The 23919-nt window shown below is 40.9% G+C and overlaps 1 protein-coding gene across 9 annotated transcripts in view; it reads right to left on the reverse strand.

Annotated features, from left to right (window-relative positions):
* syndig1l (synapse differentiation inducing 1-like) overlaps positions 1–23919 on the reverse strand; it is a 174840-nt gene that overhangs the window by 35591 nt on the left and 115330 nt on the right. For 6 of the 9 annotated variants that reach the window (XR_004786441.2, XR_004786439.2, XR_004786440.2 and 3 more), the window contains 2 exons: positions 23237–23292; positions 21922–22063 (listed from right to left, as the gene is read on the reverse strand). The exons of 1 other annotated variant lie outside the window; for it this stretch is intronic. The gene's annotated coding sequence lies outside the window, so the exon portion shown is untranslated. The remainder of the gene's footprint in view (positions 1–21921; positions 22064–23236; positions 23293–23919) is intronic. 2 more of the 9 variants (XM_047328680.1, XM_047328683.1) reach the window with 1 other exon arrangement.

Genomic DNA, 23919 nt, shown 5'->3' on the forward strand with positions numbered 1-23919 from the left:
CTTACCAGGTTACCTTATAGTTGTGAGGTAGACCGGGTCAGTGGAAAGAGGAGACCAGGGCATCTGACAGCAGTGACAGTATGGCAAATTTGCCTTGAGTCTTGAGGAGTTGTAGCATTTCTTTACTGACAAACAACTGCACATTCATTGCACTGCTGGTACACGGCTAGACTGCGAACTTCTATCTGCTCCTGCCGCTAGCCTCGCTGTCAGACCCCTGTTCTCTCCTCTATTTCTCTTTCGCCCACTCGTCTCACACACACAACGGAAGGCTCTAAACTATCCCTTACAGCAGCTGCACTACTTTTGTAACAATATTCTCTCCAACTTACTGCAAACTCTTGCACAGAGACAGTAAGCTTGGTCACCTTCTACTGCTACCTCTGAAAACTTGAGTTTTCTTTTTTGCATGAGTGGAATAATAATGCATGCAATGAGCCAAGTGCAGCTTGACAAGCACACTTATCTGTAGCTAGCTATAGTCAGTCAGTCGTCAGGTTTGATCCTCAATGTGCAAATCAACACTGGCGTACTGCTAGAACACCGTTGCACTGTTTCTTAAGCACAGCAAGTTCCACGCGGTCTTTGTATGCACTGCAATTGTCTAACAATTCAAGGTCACACAGGATTTGCGCAACCAATTGGGCAAACTGACTAACATGCAAGTCACTCACTCACTCAATAAATGATGATGTACTCATTGCAATGGCTTATGGGATTGTTTTTATTGACTGTCTCGCAGTTGTACACTTTGTAACTGAGTAGACCCGGGCCTGTGTCACTAGCCCAATTGCGACATGAATGCATAATTCATTCCACATTCATTCAGAAAATTACATGAATGTCATGACTTGTGTATCAAATAGAACATTTCCGTGACTAACAGTTAGACGGATATTCATGCTCTTCTAATCTATTGCCTATATGCACTAAAGGAACGCAATGGCGTATGGGATCGAATGATGACTCAAACCTGCCGAGAAGCGGGAGAACTGCACGATAGCACTTTGCAGTCCATCTGTAGCCTACATCCTTTTATGAGCAGAATCTTCTTGACGTACTAAAACATTACAAAGGGGAACTGACTGACTGTTTTCTACACTTTTGTATGGATAAAACAAGCAAGACATTAAATATGAATTAGTGATATTAAGAGTTGCTGGTTAAGTGGATTAGCCGAGGTAGTTAAGTTAACTGTACTATAAATATTTAGCAGGGTTCAGCTACATATGTTCATCTTTATTCATGACTCTGAGGCTAATGTGTTGTCTCTTTGTGTTAGCTGCAAGGTGGGTAGAGTCAACATTTTTGTTTTGTGTGTTTGTGATTGCTGAGGCGCTGAAGGTTTGCATTCGGCACACTGAACAGAGCCACCTCATGGCTAGGGAAAAAAATTATGTTTTTCTGGTCTCCATATCCCTTCAGGCCTTCTACTGAAGGTAAGATCAGTAGGTTAGAACATCAGACACATATGCTCAGCAACAGCAGAGAGCCACCGGCGCCGCGGAGACAGAATTGCTGCCTGCATGCCATCAACACACCACTGTAATCTTTCTGAACCTCCGCAGACAAAGAAACCCAGCTGAATGTATGTTTGTTTCATCCCATGACTTTAATTTAAAACGAAATCCCACTCACTTTTGGTCCTTACTTTACTTTGTTTATGCATTAATTGGATTTCACAATCACAATGACAGCAGATCACAGTGTCTTTTCAAATAAAGCTTCCGGTTCTCTCCACCAAAAGAACAAAAAGTTAAAACAAGAAAAGTCTGAAAATAAATAACACTAGAAGTGGTTCCTTCCTTTGAGCTGAACACACATAAGAGGACTCATTTGAATAGGAAGAGAGCAGCCCTAGTAGATTATTGGAAAAAGGCTTTGTGCCTGTCAAGAGAGACCGCATCGAGACATACAGTATCGTTCAACTCCAGCCATGAATTTAATGTACATTAATGACTACACTTTGCTCCAGTAGCAGAAATGTCCTCTTATTTCAATAGTTTCTCAGTTCCTTGTTGAGATTGACAATTTGCCCCCCTACCGCCTAGAAAAACCATGCAGCAATATATCATTTTCCACCAGAGATTCATTTTTCCGTTGTCTATTAGAGCACGAAAAAATAGTCACTGTTCTTCACTGTGCCCTGTAGTCAGAGTAACATCACGACACTGAATATGTAATGTTTCGTGTTCTCATAAATGGATGATATATACTCACTTATAAAAAAAAGTTAACTGCTAATTGTTAACTTGGTCCTCATATCAAATCTTAAGTTTTACTTCTAAAATCCTCCCACCTAGAGGGTATGCAGTTATTTCTGTTATCTACTCATAGAGTATGAATAAGTTATTCACCCCTTGATGTCTTTTTTTCCAAAACTGTTCAGATGAATGAATTCTGGTGGGTAAAAGTGGAACTCAAAGAAAATCTAGTAGAGTTCATTCAGGCATACACCTACTCAGACATTAATCCTCAAACCACAAAGTCACTTGTCGGAGCAAAGTGAACATGGTTCGCTCAGTTCAACTGTGCACAGTAAATCTCTACTGTCAGTTGCCCTGATGAATAAATTCAAGATGAGAGAATTAAGTAATCACAGGTTTGTTCTATCACAAATGTAACCCGCATGTAGCTTGACGGACAGATTGATAGTGTTTTGACTGATAGGGGTAAATTTGCCGGTCACTTGAAACCATGGTCATTATTCCCTCTCTGGTAGATGAGCACTCAATAAAGTGTTGGCATTAAAGGAGATCCCTTTAACGATGCAAGAGGAGAGGAAGGTGTGGCTGGCCTGCGGGTGAACCTATGAAGCTCCCGGCATGGCACGAGTCCTCCCCTTACAGGGTGTGGCTTTGCCATTGTGTGTGAGTGCACGTGTGCGTGTGCGCACACACACCTGAGTGTACATACAGTATGATACATGTCTCTGAATGCAAAGTGCTGAGCACTAAGCGTTTATTCTCCTCCTGGGTGCTAAAATGGCCAAACCCCTGGTATATGTCAGTCTGGCATTGTGCAGGCCTTTTTGCTTGATTATTAAGCAATGCACCAGACAAGAGTTCAAAACCCTGTCGCAGTTCTTTGGGACCGTATCCGATTGATGAGTGCTCTTCGCTCATCCTCCTCTTTGATCGGGACCCTGTCCATCTCTGTTGCATCACTGCCAGTCCTTTGGTGTCACATTAAGCAGCTCTCTCTCTGCTTCTCTGATTCCATCACCTGCCTGTGCTTGTTGTGCTACGCCCTGGTTATGTTTCGGCTGCCAACCAGTCAATGCTTGATGTGACCAGGGACAACCCCCAGCGACCGCTTCACAATCACATGACCCAGCCACCGCAAATGCTCTGGTGTACATTATGATGACTGTGGCAGCAAAGTTTTGATTGAATTATATTGCAGAAACAGCTGGTGAGAATATGCCCCTATAATGACTATGTTTTAAATAAATCAATGCACCTGTTTTGGGTTTTTTTGAGAAAAGGAAAACTTTCTTATTCTGGGTATAAGAATCATCATGGAAGCAAAATCACACTCAATACAATTTCCAGGATATTTTCATTTAATTATAAAGAAGGGCTGCCTGTTAGAATAACCAGGCCTCAAATGACTGTCCTTAGTGCTTAGCCAGGCCTCCTGTGGATGTCTCTGACCTGGATATGTGATTGCCAACTGCTTAATGAGAGCCTGTGTACCTTTGATTTCTAGGTTCCGCTAATGAACATCGTGGCAGTTTTTCCCTATTAGCGGAGGATGCAGTCCTCGTTGCTCTGGGTAATCAGTAGTGCAGTGTGTCCAAACGACAGTCAAAGGGCAGAATTGATATTTAATGCAGGTCCCTGTGGTAAATCATCCCTTCAAACTTTCACATATCATTTCTCTGGGGTGCTGCCATAGGCTCTGAGTAAGTGGCCTGCACACATTTTAATGCATGGCTAGATTTATTGATTGATGCCCTCCCAGCATTTATCGCGTATTGCAACAACTTTCCTGATTTTCTGTCTTTTTTTCTTTTCTGATTAAGGGGTGCTACATACGTACAGTATTTTCGTGTCGCGTTGGAAAACTGAAAGACTGCAGCTCTGGCATAATATGGAACATCATTCTAAAATGTCTATATAGGTGAAGTAGTCTGGGCAGGGTGACGGGCAAGTTGCTGTAGGGAAAAGAATCAGGGCGGTTGTTCTGTTATTCAAAATATTTTATTAGTACTTTAAGTTCATGTGCTTCCTGCCTTTTAAACTGTAGTTATGAAATAAAATATCTGGATTATTGCAAACCCTCTGTAGGTTACTATTACTTTTTAATTTACTGTACGTACTATTATTCAGGGAGTCTAATGCATAATCATAGACTCGTGCATTTCCTTCCGCATCGTTCTCTTCACTTTCTATTACCACAGGAGCGTTTTTGGCTGACAGGTAAGCTTACAGAAACTACTTGACTATTCAATTTCCATCAACAATAATGTCAAATTCTTTAGGTTTAAAATATATGTTCATAAGTCTATCATCCTCTGTAAAAAAAAATTAAAAAGAAGAAGAAGAAGTTTCCTAAGCGGCACTGTGAACCTCTTACATGAGCAGTGTAGGTGGTTACTGGACTCCCCTTCAGTGTGCATAGACATCTGAAGAAATGAGTCAGTCTGCACGAGGGGCTGCACGAGAATTATTCTGAAAAGAATAGTGCTGAGTGCTGAGAGAAGCAAGGGAATCTAATCGGCACCCAACGCTGAAGTCTGAAATCACACAACGAAGACGCACACACACCTGGAGAGACCAGAATCAGTGCGAAACAAGGCACAGAATCAGGACCATGCTTCTCCAGCCGTTTCGAAGTCTGAGCTCGTTTTGACATTAATACAAAATTTATGTGAGCTCTACTTGACGAGAGTTTTCTCTTTAACGTTGACATTTTACCTATCCAAGCAAAATGTACAGCTACAGTATTTCAGTCGAACTGCCACCGCCACTAGACAGTCTTCCTATATGTACATTGGGTTACAGATACACTTTTCAATATTTTCCAAAGGCATGTCTGCAGATATTAATATGTATTTCTGTGAATATGATGTTGTGTTAATTTTCCCATGTTTACCTTCAAATTGAATGAGTTGTTCTTTGCCGGTAGGGGCTCTTTGTGTGTTACTTCAACCGGCTTTGCAGTGTCGTCACCCTGGGTTTTTATTCAAGTATGGGGACCTCTACATTTACGCTGTATCACATTTACATCTCTCATCTGCACTGTGATTTTGCGGTCCATAGAGTGGCCATAATCATAACAGCGTGTACTTAACAGCTGAATGAAATCAAACAAGATGTTGATTGGAACAAATAGGCTTGCGGTCATATGCTTCTTGTTAATTCCTCAGTTCAATTAAAGCCCCATTTAGCATGTCTCGTACAGCCCGATCTCTTCGTGAAACATATGGACGTCTACAGGGGGCTATATGGAGGAAAACATTTCGTCTCACTTTGCACAGAGTGAAGACACCCTTTAGCTACAGAGCTTACGAACTAGTGACTCATCTGGAGGTGGGTATTGGAAATGAAACCTAACTTGGATTTACTGTACTGCGATCGGAGTATCTGGTTGTCAAGGTCTTTTCTCTGTAAATTCAATTAAAATGTCAGACTTTGTGTTTGTCCATGGATAACGCCAGCATGTATTATGTATTTTAGGGGAGAGAGGCTAAGCACACGTGGGTGGGGAGCTCGGAGAGTCAAGTGGTAGCTGTGTAAGAAAAATAATTTTCATATAAAACAGCTCACAACAAATCTTACCTTAGAAGAGTTATTATTATTTTATTTTTTTGAGTGTATTCCAAAATTGTGTGAAGTGTATTCTAAAAAAGAGCATGATTTGCACTTCTTTAAAACAAAATGTATCTGTCTTTGAAGAGCAAACTGTTTAAGAAGTATAGAGCTGGTGATCACCGTTGCAGGTTATTCCATTTGAAATTGTCAATCGTCACTTGCTCTCCTGTTTTTCTAATGTACGCTAGGAGAAATAGGCAGAAAGACAGACTGTTTGACAATACTGAATATTTACTTAGTTAGTTCCGTTCTCATTTCACATTGCCAGTGAATTTAAATAGAAAACCCATCAGACCGAGAAAAGGGTAATTAGGAAGTCTGCGTGTTGTGTACAAAGCCACATCCACTGCAGTTATTTACATATCATCTTCGGTTCAGAAGACAGACAGGGACAAAGCGCAGTTTTGTCTGAAAATTATGAAACTGCCTCTTTTTTTTTTTTTTTTGCATGTTTTGTTATTTTCTTGTGTAATAACAGTCAGAGGTTATCAGTGTTCCAGCACCACCCTGCCCCAGGTATGTCAAAGATAATCACTGAAATGATGTCGAGTGCTGAAACATCATTTCTGACATCAGATACAGGCAGTGACTCACACCCCGATACACAACGGGGTCCAAAAGTCTGAGACCACTGAGACTGCCAATTGATCTGAAACTATAGGTATAATCAAGACTTAAAGTCCGGGGCTCCGTCACAGACCCTTACCGCAGTGTTCTTCATACGAAAACCGCTTGACACATGTATAATGCAAAAGTATAATTCGTTTTTTGTGGTGACACTAGAGAAAAAAAGTCATGGCAGAAGAGGAAAGCTAACAGAGAATCCAAAACAGATCATTTATCCTCCAGGAAAAATGAATGCATGCTGTAAATTCCCAAAAGATGACTTCTATTTAATTTTTACATTACATATAATTAGCAGAGACTGTGCTCCAGCAAAGTACAGACTTAAAGCGCTTATTTTGTTTCTCTTTTGAATAAAGGCACCTTGGCATATTTCTTGTGCACAACTGGAAAATATCAGCAAATCATAAAAAGTCACTAAAAACACAAGGATGTTTTCCCCGGGGAACATGAATATGCTGGACAGGTTTTATGGAAATCCAGCCAGTAGTGTTTGAAATACATTGCCACTGGTGGAATTGTAGCCTTCTAGTGTCCCCAGACACAAGGTCATGGGGTTAACCAAACCATTAAGAGTCATCCCCTGCTTACTATTAACACCAAATCGTATTTATAGCCAGCAGTAGTTTGCATCTTGCTGTTGACTGAACTGCCGACAGACAGCGGACAGTGGAAGGCTTGCGCTGGAAGAAAAATACAAATTCAAGTTAATATTTTCCCTCCAACGGCTGAAACTGTGGCAACCAGGAATATTGCCAGCCACTCTAGCAGCTCTCTGTGGATGGCCATGAAATTTACTACAGATATTTATTGTGCCGAGTGGATGAGTCATAATGACCCCGGTGATCCACTGTCGCCATGGGGTCATCATGTTAAAAATCATCATGTTAACATTGTCACTGTGAGCATGTTAGCATGTTGATGAAGCCCAAAGCACAATCTATAGCCTTCTACAGCTGCGTGCATGTACAGAGCTTTTCAAAACCTCCCTTTTGTCCAATGAATAAAACTACTTTGGTTCAACTATCAAAAATAAGTATAAGAGTACAACTTTTAACGTTGACACAGTTCTGCTTATTGTACGAATCCATTCTACCACTCGGCTGTTTTTGTGCCATGCTTGCGAAAAACACTCTGGACTATTTATGGGTATGCATCGTATTTTTTCAGACGCTGGAGTTATACTCCCAAATCAGCACAATATTGGTATTGAGAAATCCGGGCAAAAAATAGCACAATGTTTGTTTGTTTGTTTGTTTGTGTTCACACCATCCCACTCTGATGCTGCCTTCCAAAATCCTCACCCCTGAGCAGGCAGAGGCAATTTTGGCTCCATTATGCTGCGCACAGCTGAACATCAGGCTAAACGAACAAGCCCGGGAACAAGCAGAGTCATTTAGATGGCTTAACGTGTACGGCAATTTTATTTTTCTAAATAGCTCAAACATTGTCAGCCAAATTGACAGTTGAAATCAGGTCGTTGCCTTCTCTCGCTGTACGTCACCCGTGTTTATGAAGACGGCAAATGCACACGAGGATACCAGCACGCCGCTGCCTTTGTCTCAAATACTGTGATTCCCACCAGCGAAAAAAGCCACATTGATGCCGGCGTCTCTGAGTGACAGACAGGAGATTGACAGTGTCTATTAGAATCTGTTTAGACTGGGGTTGTTATAAGAGGAAGCCTTTTTGGCACCGGGGTTTGATGTGTTTTGTTTTCTTGTCAATCCCTCCTGTCTGGGTCTTTGTGTCTGCCTTTAAGACATGCCTTTTCATTACAAAACAGACATTTCTCAGAGGAACTGCCACTGATGCAAGTCATTAACCTGACAGCGGTGTCACATGTCTTTGCCTTGTTCCTCACAGTGATCTGCATCCTTGTATTCGTATACTCTGAATACACACTTGTTTTGTTATGTATGGCAAGTAATAATGAAGAATGGAGTCAATAACTTGAAATAGCATTACATGTTTGACGTTTTCACTGTTTGTGCCCTTGCACAGTTCAGCATATTACGATACTGATAGCATGTATTACGTTGTACATATTGATTGACATCACATGTGTTTTTGGCATGAAACTACAGTGTTCACAGATGAATGCAAGAATAATCAAGGGGGTAATTTCCTGAATTGTAATTCCAGCAATAAATCAAAGATAATTCCCTGCAGACACTTTACAGTATGCAACAGACTCATAATTGATTCTGGGGGCACATAATCTGCCATTTTATAGAAAACATTGTTCATTTTAACCAAAGCTTTCATTTTCCTAGTGAGCAGATGCTCTGTTTACTTTGAATATGATGCATGGAATAGATCGTCCCGCAGGAGATTATCATAGATTCAGGTGTGTAAGCCTCGTATGGTAAAACTACTGATATACTCTCCAAGGGATAGATTTTCTTGTTAAATCCGGAATACAGCCCAGCTGGACACATGGCAACCAAGCCAACCTTTAAAGTTTCATTTTAATTTTCTCCATCTGACAAGTGTATGATTAAGACAAAGGGGGCGTTTTATGCCGTACCTCTGCCATTACTTGGCATTTCAACTAAACCATAGGGGGCATGCCATGGGAACTGACAGACTTCTGCAGAAATGAATGAGCCTCAGGTGTTCTGCGTCTGGAACAAGAGGCGGGAGCCTCGGTGCAGGGAGATAAATTTAAGAGAGAAAATGTCAACTTCTGTTGTGTGCCTGATTTGAGATGTGAAGGTGATGCTGGAGCAACGTTTCTTCATTTAGCATGCACATACACCCCCCGATACATACACATACAAAGAAAGAAGGAAACAACCTTCTTCAGGGTTTTTGCAGTGTTTGCGGTGATGACAACAAAGAACTCTCTCTCTCCCCCTTCTCTTCTCCAAAAATTTGTAAATCTAAATGATACTCTCTAGATGATAGGAAATGTTTGCAGTTCAGGCGCAATACAGTTTACAATTATACAACTAATGAATTAAATCAAATTAAATGACGAGAGATTTTGATTATCTTATCAGTCCGTCAGCCCAACTCAATAGAACATGAGTCTATTCTAATTGCTCAGACAAAGTGACAAACAGAGAATATCCATACTAGCCTCTCAATAGGTAAGACAAGCTATTCACTATAGCAACGTGTTGTGACAGGATTTATTTTCAGAGCCTTGCTAGCACATAGTGCAGCCCACTGGTTAATTTAATGGAATATTAGCATAAAGACTCGTGGTGTCCCTGGATGGAATTAACGGGGCGTGACACGGTGGCCAAATGTGTTTTCCTGTGTGATTAAATGATGAGGTCTCACTGGAAGGATAAACATTATGATTACGGTTTTTTTTAGCATATCACCAAAAGGATTATTCATGAGAGGCTTGGGAAAAATTGGGTCCCGTGTGAGGGTTGTATGCTCGCACAGCACTGGAACTGTTCACACCTCTCCGTGCACTCAAGGCTCTCATATCATGGACGGGGAGGCGATCACAGACTGTTGGTGCTGGCCCCGTCTATATCCCTTTGACCATCTGTGGATCTATTGGACAAGGCATCCAATATTATACATCCTCCCACTGTGTCTGTAACATACCCAAAGGAATTTCACGTCTGCAGGGGCAGATAGCTTTCAAATCATTTTTAATGAATAGCTGTGCACCCAGACTCCTCCCCTCTGACACTTTCAATGGTTTCCCTCTCCTACTCTTAAAAGGCTTTTGCGAAAAAAAGAAATGCAAGTGAGATGTTTCCACCAGTATTTACACACACACACACACACACACACACACACACACACACACACACACACACACACACACACACACACTCCCTGGCTCCTCTTCCCCTCCATCAACGTCATCTGATAGGAGTCAGACGAGAAGGGGGACGGGTAAGTGATATTATTTTAATGATTTCAAGCTAATTATAAAAGAGGCACACATTGTGAAAGCATTTGTAAGCCTATCCTTCGATGAACCATCGGCGGTCGGGCACAAGTAAATAAAATACTTCATCATTGAGAAGCTGCTCCTTTTTTTTTTTTTTTTTTTTGTACTTTTATCCTCATTCCAAACTCCTAGAAGCAGGAGAGTTGGACAATTCATCGTACACAGCAAAATGCATTCACGCATGCTCCGTGCACTTTCAATGCATTGGCCCAGAAACCCACAAACACCAACGAAAAAAGTACAAAAAGGATACAGTACATGTCCTACACCATTCAACTCAAGCATACAGGGCAGGTGTTCAACACCATTTTCCCAGGAGGAGATGCGCCTTTCCTTTTTCCTCCACGGACTTGTTATCAGAGGGACTATAAATAAAAAGAAGACTACATGGAGTCGCACTATTGTGCTGATAGAGCAGGATTAACAGTGATAGTGGCCTGCTTCGGTTGTTGTCATCTTGAGTTCTGGCCTGCTTTCACCAGGCACATGAAGGGAGACTACACACTGTTCTGTGGCCCTAATGAACGTGCAGTCTATCGGAGGCTGTACTGATACACCATTAAAGAGAATGATCATCGGTGGAGCACGCTTCATTTACTTCCTCGTTCCTGTTTCTTATATTCTCTCTGTGACCCCTCCCCCCCCGCCCTCACTCACTCACTCACTCCCCCTCTGTTGCTCTCACCCTCGTGTTCTTGTCTCCTCCTCTCCCTCTCTTGGGGAGCATACCTTATTGCAGCTGCATTAAAACCACTCTAATCTGTGTGGCAGGGTGCAATGGGATGTTCAATGGCTTTTTCTCGTTTCCTGGCTGAGAGGGCCGTGTAATGTGCTAATGGATTCGGCGGCTGCAGCCTGACCCCCTGGTAGAGTTAGCCGAGTCAGGGCGCACAGCTGTTACCCCCCCCCCCTCGCTGCTATCTCGGCCAAACAAGTGTAGCCTCGCTGAAATCTTTTTATAGTTGAAGAGAGACTGGCCGTCCACTTCTAAGGTCGTTAGAGCTTCCAAGGTGAGGGATGTGAACTCTCTCCGCTGCATGCCTGTGTGCCGTAGCAGTAATAGGTTTGGATAGACATGCACTCTGACACAAAACCGTTAAGTACTCGTAGATTATCTGCAGCCACATGGGTCTGCAGTGTATTTTTGTTCTCGAGTGATATTTTGGAGAGGAAAGATATCAGGCCTGGGGATGCTTGTCCCTATTGTAAGTGGGATTGTTTTTTAGGTGCAAAGCAATTTATGGATCAGGGGTTAGTGTGGCTCTTCAGTCAGCCAACCGTTCACTTCAAATCTATCTGCTCCTTGTGGCCCTAACTGAGGCATGGCAGCGACAAAAAACTGGCACATTCAAGTTCGTATGCTTTGTTGAATATGTTAAAGAAGATGAAATACAGTTTTATTTAGCATTGGTTAAAACTTAAAAAAAAAAAAAAAAGTTTAAATGCTTTTCCTACTTATTGGTGTATTATTTCATCAATACTGTGTCTTTATGGCAACATAAGACACTAATAAAGGACAAATAAAAAAATAGAAAACAATGGTATGCAAATAGAAAATAATGGTGGTTGATCACTGTGACCTGGACCCCTGTTACGTTTCATTGTTGAGGAAATCTCTGTCTTCTTTTACCTCAACAGCTCCCGCTTATGTCCGTCACCACCTTTAAAGGGCTTGGGCAAACCAGCCTTGGACTTCGGAGCTGCGTTTCTGCCTGAACTGCGTAACCCTGGCACATCCTTTCAGGGGGCTTAAAAACACCAGCACCACCACTGAGGCATGCATAACACAATTTTTTATAGTTCTTTGACCACTCTTAAAAGTGTCCACACTATTTAAGCTTGTCCCTAAAGCCACTCTGGTGACCGCATGCAGTGCAGAGAATGAAATGTGACGCTGGCAGCCGGGGGCAGGGTGACACTACGAATCAAGTTACACTCAGGAAATCAGAAGTTTTTCTTCCCATTTGACTTTTTTTCATTTTCACAGACGACTGCAAATTGAGCCACCGGGGCTCTTCGCTTTTATCTGGAGGACATAAGTGGCATCCAGGTGCAAAATGTTTTAGCTTTTTCACTTGTTTCACTGACCTTGAAGGATAAGCGGCACAAGAGACTCATCTGAGAATAAGTCAGAAATGAAAACAATAAATGCAAACTAGTAATATATTAACATTTAAGAAAATTAATTAGTTGGCATTTCTGCAAGAAAGATAATCATGCAGTACGACAAGATTACTTCAGGGATAGAGGAAAATGCAGCGTCATTGTGATTGCAATGAAAAACAAGCATGAATATATTTTCCTGCTGCAGGTGTAATTGCCCTGCAGAAGATATTCAGATATTAAAATGAATTACAGATGTAAAAAGTACACTTGAATCAGCTGTGCTTCCAGGAATACGAAATTATAAAAAAGTTAGTCAGAAAATATGTTTTTTTTAACGTCCTAATTAAGCTAAAATTAAGATTAAGACAAAAATAAGATAAACTGAAGCAAGCTGAACTGAAAATGTATCCAACCCCCCCTAAAAAAAACATGAAGCAAGTAAAAGCTGAATTTAGGCCCCAAAACTAAAAACAAGCAACAATCTTATCAAAATATGAGTTAATATGGCTATATCAGGTTAATATGAGAGCTGGCAAAACAAGCTAAAATCAAGGTAAAATTCAGACGGCAGTCAGAGAGGAGGCGGGGATACTCCAAGGTGACTTCCAAATAAACAACCATGCAGCTATTTCCCAGTTGCTCAGAGACCATTGTAATTGTAATATGTCTCAATTAAAAAATGACCTTTAACTGTTATTCTACTTTAAGAATATGCCACCTCTTGGGGATAGCACTTCAATAAAAACTCATACTGTGGTTTGCCAATCCACCTCGCTGCCTTTAAAGTCACGTTCTACTCCCTGAAGCCGCCTTGTAGACGAGCACCACCAGGACACTTTCCCTGAGGCCCACCTGCCCACAAAATGTCCTGCGCCCACGGGAGTAGTGGGAGCCAACACAGACGAAGAAGGAAACAGATCTTTTTTTCTATTTGTGCGTCCGACATATCGTCCACAAACCCTGCGATAGCTTGCATTTCAAATCCTCTGTATTTAGAATTCTGATGACCAATTGGTGTGTATAAAAACATGAATTTATTATCTGCTTTTGACCATAGCCCTCAGCCTTTCCCTTCCCTCGGCAGTCCAAATGCAAATTCTCTGCATGTTTACGATTTATGAATTTTTGAGCTCTTTTTTTTTTATGTGCTCATTGATGGACACCTACATAGATGCTTAACTCAATGTCAAAGAAAAACCAGTTTGCTATGTTTTGAATAAAGTCGTGATCTTGCATGCATATCATTCTGTGTATCACCTTGGACCTGGAGATGACACTTTGCCATAACAATATAAACACAGTGTGCCCCTGAAGTGCCTGGAAATATAAAGAAATAAACAGGATAAAATAAAAATCCTAGTCATATAGTTGTCAGCCAGGCTTTTTAACACAGACTGGGAACACAGCACACAGCGTACTCAGCATATATTAAACTCTATCACACCCACAGTCGCCTCCATCTTTACCAACCCATGTTGCGTTATCATTCAGACCTACACATCATTTTATTAAATTCTAGGAGAGATCCCAAAGATGTGTGGGAATGAAAGGAAATTCATGTAAACAAATGAATCCGGACACGAAATAAAAAAGCCATGAAAAACCATGACGTCTCAGCATGCCGCCAAAAAATGTTCACACTAAAATCTGGCCTATGCATAATACGGATTATATGCCTTTAAAAAAGTCGAAATTATTTAAAATTGTTTTTTATTTTGTTTTATTCGTTCATTGAGGACAGCTCCAACTTTAGCCGAAGCATCCTCAGTCTCCGTCTCGACGTGCACACTTAAAATGATGCCACAGGGAACGGCTGAAGGTGTGAACCAGCCGTTTTAGAGGAGCAAATGGAGTTCGCATACAGCAGCTGACATTTAAATCCTCGTAGGATCAGACTTGCAACTCTAACTGCTTTACAAGCCAGTCACTGACAGATAATAGAAGGGAGGTCATATGAAAGTTGTATTCTCTTCTTGTTTTTTATATAGATACATATATATGCTGAATGTATCTTTCGCCGCGCGTAGAAAATCATTTTTCTCGTACTGCTCTTTAAATACTTGTTATTACATATCCGTGAAGGCTAAGTAAATATTCTCTGACCCAGGGGCATCTTTTTATAGCACATACAGGTACTAATGATTTATTCTCAAACAATAATGTTGGATATGTTGTAGTGAATATATTACTGGCTGGTAACGGACATCCTGATCATGAACTAAAGGTGTGGAGTATTGTTGAATTGCATCATTAAAATTCGAAGGATACAGTTTACCTTGGTTTCACTCAACTGCCATGCTCTTCTGTCATTCACAGCATGTGTACATAACACTCAAGATTTCCATTATTAATAAGATTTTTATTATGGAGGATGCTTTCTTCGCCAAGCATTTGTGGCATTAATAAGGAAACGTTCCCCTCAGTTAATGTCCTTAAGGAATCTTGCAGACATGAACAAAGGGACTGCAAATGAAAGAACAGAGATCAATGCTAGTGTATTCCATTCATGAATTTATTTGAAGCATGTCTGTCTTGGTTTTGAGATGAATTAATATTCCTTTTAGCCCTTTTCATGAGTCGTGTGAAATGATATTTGAAATTGAAACAGTGTCTCTGGACGTTTCTTTCATTCTTTCATTATCAAAACTGCATTGCATTTTGGATTCTTTTGGTTTGGCCATGAAAGCAAATGCTGTCTGGCTACTCAGTGATAAAGAACGAGTTGAGAAACAACACAACTCCATTGTAGTGGTGGATATGTCGCCCATATCAGCAGGAATATAAAACATTTCATTGGGCTGCCTGGACAGCTAGGGCCTGTTTGGAAACGTCTGCTGCTTTCAAAGAACTAATCCTGCAACAACACCTCATAGTTTTCTTTTTTTGTGCTTCACAATACAAAGCTGATTTAACGAATTGAATTCAGACAAATGAAAGCCTCTGTGTGGACATTTTGTTCAGCCCTGCTGCGATTCATTTTGCTGCATTTGGCAGGAATTCAGCTGTTTCTGAGCAGGTTTCACTCGCTTCTTTCTCCCTTTGAAACTTTGTTACTCCCTGCCACCCATCCCGAACAGCATTTTTCTCACATTTGAACTTTGTTACAAACCTCACCCCTTTCAACCATCAATTCATCTTGTAATGGTGTGTGTTGATATATTGGTTCCTGAAAACCCTGCGTTTTCCCTCTCATCACCAACTCACAAGATCAGTCATTCCACTGTCGTCTGGATCTTCCTCAATCCTGTGATGCAATTCTCTTCTGCAGTATATATGCACCATTTTCAGGTTTGTCGTACAAGAATTCAGTAGGCATTCTCCAACAGTCAGACATCAATCAGAGCGCAACGCAAGATAACTACTGCCACTTTCACAGAGAAACTCTCTCAAATACTGGGTCTTCTGTTTCCTTCTCCGTTTTGTATTTTCCGAGCTGTCACCAGAACTGTCATGCCACTGTCCACACTTCCTTCGCCCCACTGTCCAGCTGGGAATAGCTATTTCTGTTGTGCTTTGCATTGCGGGACCAAAGCGTCAATCAACAGCACAATCACAGCTCAAAAGAAGGATGGATGCTGATATTCTCAGTGTTCCTCCATTTTATCATTTCAGCCCTTTTTGACTACAAACTCAGCATTTTAAATATAGTATCCGACTTTAAAGTATTCAAGAAAATATTAAAGCGGAAAGAGAAACTTTTTTTCTTAAACTGGTCAATGGGCAAAGAAAAATCTGTCCCCTACTGTATGAGCCTTGCTTTCCACATGTTGCCTCTTTAAATACACGTGCAAGTCCTTTGTAGACCAAATTGTTGACACACAAGAGGGAGATGGTGACATCTGTAAAATGTCAAATGATCAGTTGGACCTTTTTCACTGAAAGCCAAAACAGTTGTGTGGTCTCCTTTGCCAAGAGACTGACGCCGTTATGAACAAGTTTAATGAGAAGAGACTTTACAAAACCAAGCATAGGTCAAAGGATGTTCAGTGCTTGCCTTGAGTCTCCACCCACACATCCGGAGATGGCCCCTCCCCATGCTCAGGGCAGTGAGTGACAGGCCAGTGCGACCCAGTGAGAGAGAGCAACGACATCTTGATCGACATCTGATCGACAAAAATGAGCCACCAGCGCGCACACTGAGCGTAAAGAGGCCGAATCCGGACCTGCTGTCAGGCCCCTCTCAACCTCCACCTCTTAATGCGATTAGAGGCTATAATTAACCCGGCAAGCGTCCAGCCATGATTCTCTGATGACAGCCTCGCAGGGAGCTCAACTGACAAACGCACTTTGTTTTAGTTCCTCTGATCTACGTGCACTGAGCTTATTTCTCATTACCTCCCTATCTGACATGTTGTCCTTCATCCATTCCAAACAATCTCGTCTCTTCTTTTCTCTCCATCCAGTCATTTTGTTCTCTTACAGGGTGTTGCCAGCGTAAAAAAAAGGCAATTTGGTATTTGTTGGACTGAAGATATTCCAAAAAGCTGAAACGCATCAAACAAGAAGAATTTAGGGAAGAACGAATTAGAAAATGTAATATTCTCCATCAAATCATTAGGAATAGAGTAGGTCATCTCTTGCTTAGTCAACACACAAGTGTTTATTGTCTAATGAGTTTTTGGCATCACATGCACAAGCATACATGTAGGCTAGTTGCAGACATTTTATATTTTTAAACTTTAATCAAGTCATTATGCACTAGTCTAGATGGCAACATGTAAAACAAGAAGTACACGACTTTCAAAGAGTGGAGCAGTTCAATCCTTTAATCAGGAGCCAGTGTGATGGATGCCTGTGTTTCCATGACTTGACTGCACATCACTGTGAACACCTGTCTTAAAACAGAACGTATCTACCCACCAGCAAGTGCGTAGGGCTGCTAAGCAACAGCAAATTATCTTCAGTGAATGTAGATTCAAAATGTATTTTCATCACTTTCATTGCTCGCTTTGGACAAGAGCTTAATGACAGTGTTTCTCTGTGCTTTTAAACTCATCAAGACAACTTAAGTTTGATATTCGTGGACAGGAGAGTCATGATTGCTCTTCGCACATTGCTTTTTGTATGCACACGCTGCTCTCTGAGATGCCAAGTGTCCCTTTCATGCCATAACTTACATGCTCATAACCTGCTCAGACCCTCACTTCTGTCTCAGAGCATTAAATGCACACTGCCTCTTGCGCTGGCATTGAATGTCGGCACTGGACATAAATAGTGAAGTGCTGAATCTCCTGATAAGGATGTAATTCACGATACCGTGGTGGAAAAGTACTCGCCCAACCTTGGACTATCAACCGTGGACAAAGAATAATACCCTCCCCAAACAACTGAAGTTTTTGTGTAGAAGTAAAGTGTGTGTGTGTGTGTGTGTGTGTGTGTGTGAGAGAGAGAGAGACTGCATACGTGTGTCGCATGTCAGTGTGTCAGCAGGCCATTTGTTACTGTAGCCTGGAATGAGCTTTTAACTTGAAATGTGGGCTGTCCCATCATGCCCCCATCTAACAAGCAGACAAGTGACTATAATGGCTACCTGCCGTCACTTGTCTAAACATGCTCCCAGACATGCACCTGCAGAGTGCCCCCTCACCCACGGCCCTCACATCAGCAGACGCCACATGAATGTTAGAACAGGGTATCTGAAACATCCATGAAACCGCCAAACACTTGAGAACGAGGCCTTCTTCGACAAGTCCAGAAGCGGAGCGGAGCCTCATGATACCCGCTGCAGCCAAATGTGAGATAGGATTACTCGCTTTGCATATCAAATCAGATAAGGTACAGATAAATTACAGTAAATCCATTAGCTGCAGAGCATCCCCAGTGAGTACTGAGGCTCTCTGATGCTCATAGCTCCAGGCAAGGGTTATGAAGCTGATTGCCCTGGAAAATACATGACCCATCATCCTATAACGCAATGATAAGAACCATATATAACTATGACCATCTGTTTCTGCACAACGATGATGAGGGAATGTGGTACAATGGAAGGACAGCGGGTAATTCATCACTCCGACTGTGTCTGGTCGCTGTCAATCCACAGCGAAGTCAATCGTCAAATGGAAGATGATTAAAAGAGACAACAAGCCTTGCTGCTTTCTGACAGATGTGCTGAACCTTATACTTAACACCAACGAAGCTGAATAAAGCCAGAATGGAAAATGTGCCGTTGTCTTCAAAACCTTTTAAAAATGCACTTGCATTTGAAGAACATTGATGTCTTTGAATGGCTTTCCTTACCTCACAAAGTGTTTATCATCCGTTTGATCCTTAATTATTATTAAGTGCATGAAAGATTTCCCCCATAAAATCCCAGACAGGTTTTGTCACTGGCATTAAACGGATCATTTGAGGATGCTATTGTGAATGACTGTTACTGACGAATAATAAGCAGTAAAGCACAGAACATACATATATATACATATATATATATATATATACATATAGTGTGGGACACACATACTGCATATATACATATATATATATATATATATATATATATATATATATATATATATATGTATATATGCAGTATGTGTGTCCCCACTCGCCCCATATGGACAGTCTTGTGTTTCCTCCTCCAAGCTCAAGTTCTGGGACATACAGTGTAATGTATTTGCAGCAGAAAAGCTCTCAAAAACAGGTCTGAGCTCTTGTCCATGTGGGCGGCGAAAATCTACAGTAATGTTGATAGTTGCTAAATAAAGAGGCTGCATTTGGAGCTAATACACAGAGGGTGTAGAGACTATAACATTAAAGCAAATATTGACAGAAGTGGGATGAAGTGTGGGCTGGCTGGAGCACTATCATAAAAACTTTGCCGACAAGTTGGCCAACTGGAGGTTTCATCTCTGAATGTGTCTGACTGAACGGTGACATCATCGTGCCGCACCGCATTAATCAATTTAATCATCACACAATCAATCAATTAAAATTAAAACGAATCCAATTTCACACAGTGACCACTTTCATTTAGGTAAATGTAATGGAATAAACAAGCTTGGCATGAACATGAATAAACACAAGACTATTCAGTACACACTCCATGTACTGAATATGTTGAAACACAGTGTTTCTGAGCACACGCTAGTTTCCTAGCAACAGGATTACCAACAGTCTTTCTCTGTCTCTGTGTTTTTCTTAATGGGAGCCGATGACTGCATGACCAAGCAGCAAACCAGCCTCTTGATTAATATCAGACACACCGTGTGGCACTTCAGACGAAGAAAGGGAAAAAAAATACTTGTTATTTATTTCTGACTAAAAATACACCCGGTGTGAAATGTGCATGAAGTGATGATCGGTGTCGCAGGTTAGGAAAGAAAACAGCTCAATGAATGGAGCTTATGAACTGCTGTCTGACCTATTGGTACCTGTTTCCTCTACTGTCAGTTATGAACATCTGACCAAATCTGTTTTCATTTCAAGGTAAGCCAAGGACATTGGCACTTGTGACCCCCCCCCCCGATCAACCTCTCACCACATTTTCTGCAAAAGTAGTTAACAACCCCCCTACAAAAATACGTAAAACTATTCCTTTGGGGTAAGAGCATTTTATATTATATATTTTATATTATTATAATATTATCAGATGAAATATCCTCAGAATTTCTCCTAACAATGACTTATTTCTATAATAATATATACATGTGGCAGAAAATCGAGGGTAATAATGTGTAGAAAAACACCTGAAGGTAATTATGGGCAAAAGCGGAAAAAATTAGACTCATACATGACATATTTTGTCAGTGCAAATGAGATAATAGCATTGGGATCATTAGCATTCCCTGCCCTGATTCATGATATAATAAAACACGGTTAACAGTGAAATATAGCAGAAATTACTGTTATTACCCCATCAATGTGTTACTATTATTTATTAAATTATTAATTATGTTACTGCCCTTTTACACTCTTTTTGCCTCAATATTACCTTATTACAGAAACTGAACCCTGATTTGACCATTCACACATTCTTCTTAATAAGCTATTGCAATGTTAGTAAATGCAATTCACATTTCCACAGTACCAATCTGATGTTTCAAAATATTATTTCCTTATTACCAACACGGACTATCTACTGCATCTGCTATTTACAACAAATTAAGAAGAAGAAGGAATTAAAAATCACTTTTTCCATCTAAAAACTTTACAAAAGTACAAAAGTATTTACAGCTGTGATGGACTTTGTGTGAGTCTGCCAAGTGACCACCATGTCCTCTCAGGGGAGACAAACCAATCGCTGCATTTCCCGATTTCCATGGCAACCTCCATTTCCATCACAGTGTGATTTGGATAGGATACTGAGTTTCACCCAGTCTGCCATCTGTCTCTCCAATATGGAGGTTTGTTTTGTTTTGTTTTTTTCTTCTTCAGCCTTTTAGGTAGAAGTAAAAGAGAAAGGGGTGGGAGAGCACCAAACAGATTCCCTCTACTTGTTCATGTAAATTATTCATGCTCATGTTGCATTATGCATCTAGTATGACATACATGCAAATCAAGCAGCGCTGTTTCATGTTTTGTAAGCAGGTAATAATTTGGCCATAGTCGTACCGAGTTCACCCATTCACAAGCTATTCTGGGCACTGAGCCCGACTGAGGCTTCATCCGAATACAAAGATTGAGCTGTGATTTTGCCCGTATATGGTTTGGCAAAATTATACATGTCTTTCTAATGCAACACTGAAGGTCATTTAAAAGCGTTGGCTGCAATTTGTGGCGGCTATTGTAACGCGTGAACTATTTGTTTTGTGGACTGCCGAGTCAATTAACAGTTGGGCAATTGACCAGATGTACAAGGTAGAGGGAGGTCATCCATTTTTTTGTTCTTCACTGGCAACTATTCACAGAGGAAACATAATGTACATATAAATGCCAACAATAATATTCACTAATTTACATACATTTTATTTTATTCATTTCCTTTGTGGAGACTATGGACCACAACACTTTGTCCTTCATAAACTACAGTAATTGTCCCTGCTGGATAGAAATGAAATGGAGAATGTGTGTTAAATTGTTTCAGGCAATATAGAAGGGGACAATCTGGTCTCTTCTGCCACGTGCCCCAAAGCAGTAATCTCGCACAGAAGTCGTCCTATACAGTTCAGGGATCTCAGTGCCTGCACTTGGTGACTCACAGAAAGTTGATGTGCATCCCAGATACAGAAAGTGTGTGAGGCCGCCCAACTATGTAAAAGGGCAACAGGGCTGTCTCACAGACATGTAGAGATTATTATGCATAGCCATAAGTCTGCGAACCTGCAGACTTTGCTTGAGGACTAGACCATGATTTATAGCTTCATGGCATAAGGGCCCCAACTTCAAAGAAAAACAAACAAACATTGAGAGATGTGGCAAGAGCCAATATACAACCAAACAATATGAACATTTTCATTATGGAACATAAAACAGTCCAACTGATTGAATTAAATATTAAATATGACCCACCGTGGCTCATGTTTAAATGCAAGAACGTCCTCTGGCAGTCATGCATTTCCACAAGAGTAGACACAAGGGATCAGGGTGATGGTGGCCAGTGAACCTGGCTCAGTCTGCGGACCGGTAACTCTTCTAGGTCTCCCGACAGTCACTAGGATTTGATAAACAAACACGTAAAGGATGTGAGTCACTTTGATAATAAATGTGATTTTTTTGTTGTTGTTTCATCTTCTATCTTTCTAAATAATTTGAAATCCTGATGCCAGATTACTGCAATCCCATTCAGTGATGGTGTGCAGTGATCTGGACACCGGATGAACAGGGCTATTATTTGTTCTTAACTCTGAGCAACAAGATGCAAAAAGAGCAAGTGCTGATCTCGGATTTATATTTAAAGTAGCACAACCATGTCTCCATTGAAATACACTGGACAAGAGTCCAGTGTATTTCATTTTTGCCAATAGTTTTGATGTGTAATTCACCATTAGTCTCATTCAAGTAACGTGGTTATTGTTATCTTTTGTCTGGTGTAATTTCGTTAACATTTATGCATTTTTTTTTTTTTGGTCATATTTTTCTATGGCTACATCTTTGGTGCTAGATTCCCTCATTTGTTATTGTTTTGTTGCCATAGTTGTGGATGAAGACAATACATTGTTGTTCTTGCAAAAACAAATAGCTCCATGACTGGAGTAGCAATACTAAGATGTATAATGCAACAGGTACAAGTACATGACTACCGTAAATTAACCTCTGAAGGGAGGATACTTTGGATCTAGTTTAAACAGTTCCTTTAGATAAATGGATGAGCATTGACATTGAAATTTCGAAAGTAAAAACAGCAATAATACCCCTGTTGTCCCTTGGCCTTTGGATTTTTCAGTTCATTTAATTTCATTTAATAGTCTTCACCTCACTTTTACAAATGTACACTGACAAGTGAACAGCATTTGGTATTCCAGTCAGTGGTGTGAGGTTCTCTCTCTTACAGTTGTAACAGAGAATCCTACAGTTTAGAGATGACACCAGGCCTTCCGACATGAATTATCGCCTCTGCACAGGAAGAAAAGTAAGGACAGATCCTGGTCCCCAATTCATCAGACTGTCTAAATACAATTGCACAGTTGGCCCCAGATCAAGCGCACCATTTATTAACTGGAATCTCTTGGTGTCAGGCACAGCATCTCATTCATCCAACCACTGTGCTGATCCCATGGGCCTTTTATTCGGAGACAAGTGGATAGATCCTCCTGTTCACGGCCTGTGGGCGTCTGGCACATATAAATTGCAACTGTTTTGGTTTGGACATTTTTTTTCTTTTTACCTGCGTGAGACCTCTCGCCACCAGAGGGATTTTTCTCCGGATAAACCATTTCCACTCTAAGAAAAGGACGATGGCAAGAGCATTCTATAAGTCATTTTAAAATTCAAAGCTGTTTAATAGCTTATATATCCAATTCTATCCATAAACACAAATTGACACTTATTGAGCCAAGCCGGCTCTATGTCTAAGAAAACATTCAGCGACGCCACTTTTGTCAGACAAGCTTGGTTGCCAGTCGTGTTAAAACGTTTCGGCGCTGAGGACAGCACGCTGCTCTCTACATGCATCAATTGAAGAACGGTTCAATATCACCGCCGACAGACAGCGACAGGCAGGTGCTCTGACTCAGTACCATGTCTTTCTTACACGACATTAAAAGACACAGCGGTATATAGCAGACAACACTACACCAGGCCTGTTCAAATATAACATAGACACAGCGATTTTCTACAATACTGAAAGGCCTCTTCAAATACACAGTAGTCTTCAACACCACAGGTAGAGGCAGATGGTGAGATGCTGTAAATATGGAGTTAAAAAAAACAAATGACTTTATCATTCTTACTGACTATTTTATATCCAAAATTTCAAGTCAAATAATATTGTGGATGTTTTATTCAAAGGTTGACCCTGCTCAGCCTGCTGGTTTTAGGTGCAAACCACTTATACATACTTTATAAACA

The sequence above is a fragment of the Scophthalmus maximus genome, chromosome 18, assembly GCF_022379125.1.
Source record: "Scophthalmus maximus strain ysfricsl-2021 chromosome 18, ASM2237912v1, whole genome shotgun sequence".
Taxonomy (NCBI): Eukaryota; Metazoa; Chordata; class Actinopteri; order Pleuronectiformes; family Scophthalmidae; genus Scophthalmus; species Scophthalmus maximus.